The sequence below is a fragment of the Ovis canadensis genome, chromosome 3, assembly GCF_042477335.2.
Source record: "Ovis canadensis isolate MfBH-ARS-UI-01 breed Bighorn chromosome 3, ARS-UI_OviCan_v2, whole genome shotgun sequence".
Taxonomy (NCBI): Eukaryota; Metazoa; Chordata; class Mammalia; order Artiodactyla; family Bovidae; genus Ovis; species Ovis canadensis.
Window position 1 is genome coordinate 44188945 of NC_091247.1, and position 7159 is coordinate 44196103.

A 7159-nucleotide genomic window follows, 5' to 3' on the forward strand; every position below is an offset into this window, starting at 1 on the left:
ATATTTAAGAGAGAATGTTGTAGGAGACTGATGTTAAGAGCAGAGAGAAGGTCTTATTTCACATTTATAAGTTAACTGAATGCCCAGAGTGAAGTGAAATCGTCCTTAATTTATATTTTGGTATTAAAGCCATTTTTAAATCATTGAGTATTGCACTACCCTAAAACTATCACCTTTTGTGTCTCTTATGAATCAAAAAAATTCTGAGTGAGATATTTAGTTCTTGATCAGTGAAAGAAGGAAAGAAATCTATTAATAAGAGACCAGAAATCTCCTGCACTTGACCCTGTATTGGATCCACTTTTCCTGTCTCATCTAGGAAGTATTATTAGCTCCAGAAAAATTCTGTCCTGTCACAGGTCACAGGTCAATTTGCAGATCAAGGCCAAGGTATCTGTGCAGTTCTATGCCCACAGCAATGGAGTAAGATCCTGTCTCTCACTGACCTGAGAGATCTGGATCCTGGTTTACTGGGCAAGTCAACATGGTGCCTACCATATCTATAGCACTATCTAATAGCACTCCAAACTACAGTTCCTGATGAGGGGAAGGTAGGGGTGTGAAGGTCAGGGGAGATCCCAAACTTCTCCTTAAGCATGGATGACCATGTTTTGTAGCTCATGACCTCATTTCATGGTTTTTGTTAACTGGACCAGAGGAGGAAATTTGACTCAAGGAAAACCAATTTGTAGACTGATGGCATCACTGACTCAATGGACATGAGTCTGAGTGAACTCCGGGAGCTGGTGATGGACAGGGAGGCCTGGCGTGCTGCGATTCATGGGGTCACAAAGAGTCGGACACGACTGAGCAACTGAACTGAACTGAACTGATTTGTAGCAGGCTATGAAGTAATCTGGCTCAAGAGCACTTTTTCTTTTTATTTATTCATTTAATTTCTTTGGCCATGTTGAGTGTTCACTGTTGTGCAGACTTTTCTCTGGTTCTGGTGTGTGGGCTTCTTATTGTGGTGGCTTCTGTCATTGTGGAGCACGGGCTGTAGCACATAATGGCTTAGTTGCAGTTCCCAGGCCATAGAGCACAAGCTCAATTATTGTGGCACCCAGGCTTCGTTGCTTCGCGGCACATAGGATATTCCCAGTTCAGTGACTGATCTTGTGTCTCCTCGCAGGTGGACTCTTTACCACTGAGCTACCAGGGAAACCCAAGAGCAGTTCCTAATGCGTGTCCAGATTGGAGCAACTGAGTTCTATCTCTCTGAAGGACAAATGATACAGAGATACAGAGATGCAATGATGCCAAGAAAGAGAAGTGTCAATTGGAAGTGGGAGAAGGAGATGGACACAGAAAGGAGAAGCAGATTCAAAGGCAGAAGCTGAATCACTTCAGTGGTGGAACAGCAAAGATTGACAAGGATATTGAATAACCTCCCAGTTCTATTTTCTGAGACAGCTGGCCATGGTTCCTGTTTTTCCTGAGATGTTTTGCTTACTTGGGTTTTTCCTGAGTTTTCCTGTACTGCAGTACATTCATCAGAACTGGCTGAGTTTTGTGGTGGTAACAAGGAACAGGATCAACTCAGTAGTTCAACATAACAAATTATTTCACTTTGTACAGAATCTGCTCCAGATTTCAGGAGACATAAGCACAAGCTCTATGCTTATGTCTAGAGCATAAGTCCTTCAACATTCCAGACTTCTAGCTGAAAACTAATCCCTCGTTTTTAAATTCTTCTCCCTACCTGTGATCTATTGCTTCTACTGACAGCCATTGACCAGAGCTTATCACATGGTCCACTCAACTTCAAGGAAGCTGACAAATGGGATTTTCCAAGTACTGAGAAGAAAAATGGAAACATGGGTAAATTGGGTACTTAAATATGGGATACCTTTACCATACCCGTAGTCTTTCCTTGGTGCCTTAATCATTTTAGCTCCTCCTTTGCTTCACTGAAACCCATCAAGCAGTGTTATGTTCATGTCATTTACTCACCTTTGATTCACTCTCAACGCACCTAGCCACACCTCTTGCCACTAGCAAATTTGATGCCTCATGATAAATAGCAAAGCTTATAGCAAGCAAGGACTTGGACTGTTGAGTAGATGCCTTCAGCAGCCTTTTTTTCCCTTCTAAAATAAGAATAGTAGCAGAGGATGATGGATTTTTGCCATGTGGTAAGGGGGAGGGAAAAGATAATGACAGCTAATGAGATCATCTCAGAAATAAATTACTGTAATTAATTTTTTTGCAAATTATTGTAAAAAGAGTAAGTTCAATCTAAAAAGAAAAAGAGGCTTAAAATTTCCTGAGTATCTACTATGTCCATCACTTCACACAGACATTATCTCATTTATTCACCAAAAACCCATATCAGTGGACTAGCTATTACTGTCTTCCAGCTGGCAAAACCAAGAAGAAGAGGTTATATAATTTTAGAAGCAGTTATATGAAGAGGTTATATGATTTTCCCAAAGTCACACAGCTATGATAACTGAGAATTCAATCCAGGCTTCTAAATCCAGATTTCCAAATCTATGCTTTCACAATTTCATGAAGCAGAAGCAGCAGCAAACTTAAAATACATTCTAGGAGAAATGCTCCAGATTTTCTGGGGCTATTCCTAGAAGAAATAAGACTTGGGAAGGATTGAATTGAGTTTAGGAAAGCCCCCAAGGCTTTTCATGATGATGACCTCATGCATTCATTTATGCATTCACTTATTCAAAAAGATTTAATGAGTGAGGAGAAAAAGGAAGTGAAGATGAAAAGATGAGATTGAAAATCCCTGTTCTCAAGCTGCTGACTATATTTAGGCATAGCCCCACAAGTAAACAATGATGGGATAAGAGTCACACTAGGAATAAGCAAGTGGTGTTTAGAGCCGTAACCCAGTGTTACCATGCAGTTTCCTGTGAAACAGAGTCAAAGATGGAAATTTATGTGCAGAAGACTTGCTGTCATGATTGACACCTGTAGGAAGAAGTGAAAGAAGGTGGACTGGGGAAAAGAATAAATTGAGCTGTGATACATTTGTGACAAAGTCCTCAGTCTTTCCAAGAGAGAACTATGGGGCTGAAATGGCCCACGGCACTGTCCCAGTGGGGGCACTGGGACCAGGCATTTATGCCTCTGTCTACTTCTGTGACTAGTCATTGCAAATGGGCTGCCCCAAGGAAGGAAGGTATGACCTTTAGTAAGCACCTCTTCAACTCAAGGTAGTCTCCAAAATGAAATACGGCAGGGATCTGAACTGCTACCAACACTCTCAGCAGTTAGAAGGATGAGTGCTTTAGTCCTGAGGAGGCAGAGGAATCCAAGCGGCACACTATTTCATCCCTATAACAACCTCCAGGGAAGGTTTTCTGGAGGTGACCCTGGAGCTGAGTCTTGAAGGACGGCAGTTGTTGTCCAGGGGAAAGGCAGGTACAAGGACTAGCAGCTGAGAAAAGCGCATTCAGGCTGGTTTGTCATGCCTGTAGAAATGAATATTCATTTCTACAAATGTCTAAGGAAAGTCATAAATGCTGAGAGGTTTAAACGTGGAACATGACGTGTTGTGCTAAGGAGTTTGGACTCCTTCCTGAATGCAATGGGAAGGTAGTGAAAACTTTTATTCTGAGAGTGATATAATCAGATTTGCTCCGTAAAGATATCATTCTGGCAACAGGTGAATGTATTAGATGAGGAAGAAACTGAAGGAAGTGAAGCAGGGCACTGTGACGGTGAACCCAGAGCGAAGAATAATTGAACTGACTAATAACAGTAGCAGTGAGAATGGATATTCCAGAAATTGTCAGTGAGCAAAACTGAGGAAACTGTAAGACATCAGTGATGTCTTGAACTGAAATGATATGGGTAGGGAAAATTTAAAAGTCAAGAATGTCTCAGAGGATGGTTCCATCCATTTGTTGATATAAATATGGAGGTAAAAATGCTAAATTCAGTTTTGAACATATTGTCCATGATGCATTCATGGGGCAGTCTCCAGCTACAGAAGTTTGCCCACCTCCAGAGCTCAGGAGAGAAATCCAGGTTGGAGACAGAGTCAGAATCCGCATGTGGATGGTAGCAGAAGCCATGGGAATGGATGAGATCACCCAGGGAGGACGCTCTAAAATGTACATATACATGTACCTGCTCTAAATGTACACACAAAAGAAAAACAGTATTTAAAATGGAAGGGAACTCACAAATAAATGCTAGATATGTCACAGGAGAGAGGAATGTCTTAGAAGTGAAAAGAGAGGAGAGTTTTAAGAAATGCCAAGGGCAGCTGAATGCTTTTGAATAGTTAAGACACACAATTTTCCAGAAAGGTAAGGAGGGGATATCTGGTGACGTTGGCAAGGAACACTTTGATGACATGAAGAAGAAAGGATCAGAAAAAAAGACAATAAGGGAAACAGGGCTGAACCTTGAAGACATTATGCCAAGTGAAATATCAGCCACCAAATATAAATACTGTATGACTCCCCTTGTGTGAGGTACCCAGAGCTGTCAAACTCAAGAAACAGGAAGTGGGATGCTGGTTGCCAGGGGCTCATGGTAGAGGAGGAGGAATAGAGAATTATTATTTAGTGGGTATGGAGTTTTAGTTTGGGAAGATGAAAAAGTTGTGGAGCCAATAGCGGTGATGGTGGTATAATAATATGAATGCACTTAATGCCATGGAACTGTACGCTGGAAATTGTCGCAATGGCAAACTTCATGTTAGGTGTATTTTACTAAAAGTAAAAGGGAGTGAGAATAAAGGAGGGAATGAGAGATGAGAAAGTGGAGGGACTGAACGTAACCCTCTCTCAGGAAGCTTGAAAGGGAAGAAAAGGAGACCGGGTGAGAGCTAAAGCAGAGCTGTGGATGGGGGAGGCATTTTTAGGTGAGAGGCAGTAGAGAGGCATTCTGGAGATTTCAAAGATACAGCAAAGAGAAGCCATGCTGTGAGCTTAGCAAGACCAAATTATGGTGAAATAAGGGCTATGCGAGCTGCTGCTGACTCTTTCCGGTGAACACCGAGGGAGGTTGGATGACATAACTAGAGAGTGAACTTTGACCCTGAAGGATGGCCAAAGATCTTACTCTGCCCAGACCATTAACTTACGTTGGGAAAATTTGGTAAGTCACCAATGCGCTAAGTTGTGACTGTCTTTATTTTTTTAATGTATTAATATTATTCACTGAAGTATAGTTGAATTACAATATTGTGTTAAGTATTTCCAACCAGTCCATCCTAAAGGAAATCAGTCCTGAATATTCACTGGAAGGACTGATGCTGAAGCTGAAACTCCAACACTTGGGCCACCTGATGTGAAGAACTGACTCATTTGAAAAGACCTTGATGCTGGGAAAGATTGAAGGCAGGCGGAGAAGGGGACGACAGAGGATGAGATGGCCGGATGACATCACTGACTCAATGGACATGAGTTTGAGTAAACTCTGGGAGCTGGCAGGAGGTAGATGGACAGGGAGGCCTGGCATGCTGCAGTCCATGGGGTCACAAAGAGTTTGACATGACTGAGTGACTGAACTGAAAGTTACTCAGTTATACATACATATATATATATATATATATATATATATATATATATATATATACACACACACATACTTTTTTTTCATATTCTTTCCCTTTGTGGTTTATCACAGGATATTGGGCTGGATGAAGCACAAGCTGGAATCAAGATTGCCGGGAGAAATATCAATAACCTTAGTTATGCAGATGACACCACCCTTATGGCAGAAAGTGAAGAGGCGCTAAAAAGCCTCTTGATGAAAGTGAAAGAGGAGAGTGAAAAAGTTGGCTTAAAGCTCAACATTCAGAAAACGAAGATCATGGCATCTGGTCCCATCACTTCATGGGAAATAGATGGGGAAACAGTTGAAACAGTGAGAGACTTTATTTTCTTTATTTTGTGGAGCTCCAAAATCACTGCAGATGGTGATTGCAACCATGAAATTAAAAGATGCTTGCTCCTTGGAAGAAAAGTTATGACCAACCTAAATAGTATATTAAAAAGCAGTGACATTACTTTGCCAACAAAGGTCTGTCTAGTCAAAGCTATGGTATTTCCAGTAGTCATGTATGGATGTGAGAGTTGGACTATAAAGAAAGCTAAGTGCTGAAGAATTGATGCTTTTGAACTGTGGTGTTGGAGAAGACTCTTGAGAGTCCCTTGGACTGCAAGGAGATCCAACCAGTCCATCCTAAAGGAGATCAGTCCTGGGTGTTCTTTGGAAGGAATGATGCTAAAGCTGAAACTCCAATCCTTTGGCCACCTGATGCAAAGAACTGACTCATTGGAAAAGACCCTGATGCTGGGAAAGATTAAAGGCAGGAGGTGAAGGGGACGACAGAGGATGAGATGGTTGGATGGCATCACTGACTCAACTGATATGAGTTTGAGTAAACTCCGGGAGCTGGTGATAGACAGGGAGGCTTGCTGCAGTCCATGGGGTCGCAAATAGTTGGACATGACTGAGTGGCTGAACTGAACTGATTGAATATAGTTCCCTGTGCTATACAGTAGGACCATATTGCTTATCCCACTCTATATATACAATTTGCATCTACTAATCCTGAACTCCCAATCCAACCCGCTCCCATCTCCTTCCCTCTTGGCAGCCGCCAGTCTATCCTCTATGTCTCTGATTCTGTTTCTGTTTCACAGATAGATTCATTTGTGTCAGATTTTAGATTCCACAAATGCAGTATCATATGGCATTTGTCTTTCTCTTTCTGACTTACTTCACTTAGTATGATAATCTCTAGTTGCATCCATCTTGCTGTAACTGTCATAAGCAGATAATAGTGGCCTCATGTCACTTTCAGATTAAATTGCTCAATCACATAGAGTAGTGCATCACATATGATGAATAGACACAATAATATTGTAATATGTAAGTTTTTATTTTTCAATTACATGTTGGATGATATTTTATAAGAAAGGGCAAAACATTTACAAATTTTGAAGCTCGTTAAAACTTCAAGGAAGAGTATTATCTAAATTTCAAGAGTGTAGTCTAAAAGTTTTATTCTTAAATATTTCCCTATTTAGTTAATTTTAATTTACCGTATGTTATTTTATAGTATATTATTTAAAATACCTACAAGGAAAACATTGTCAAGTCACAGTGTCCCTTGAATCAAAGGGTAAAAATTAGTTAAGGAGAATAACAAATTTTCTCCAGAGTGAGAAAGACA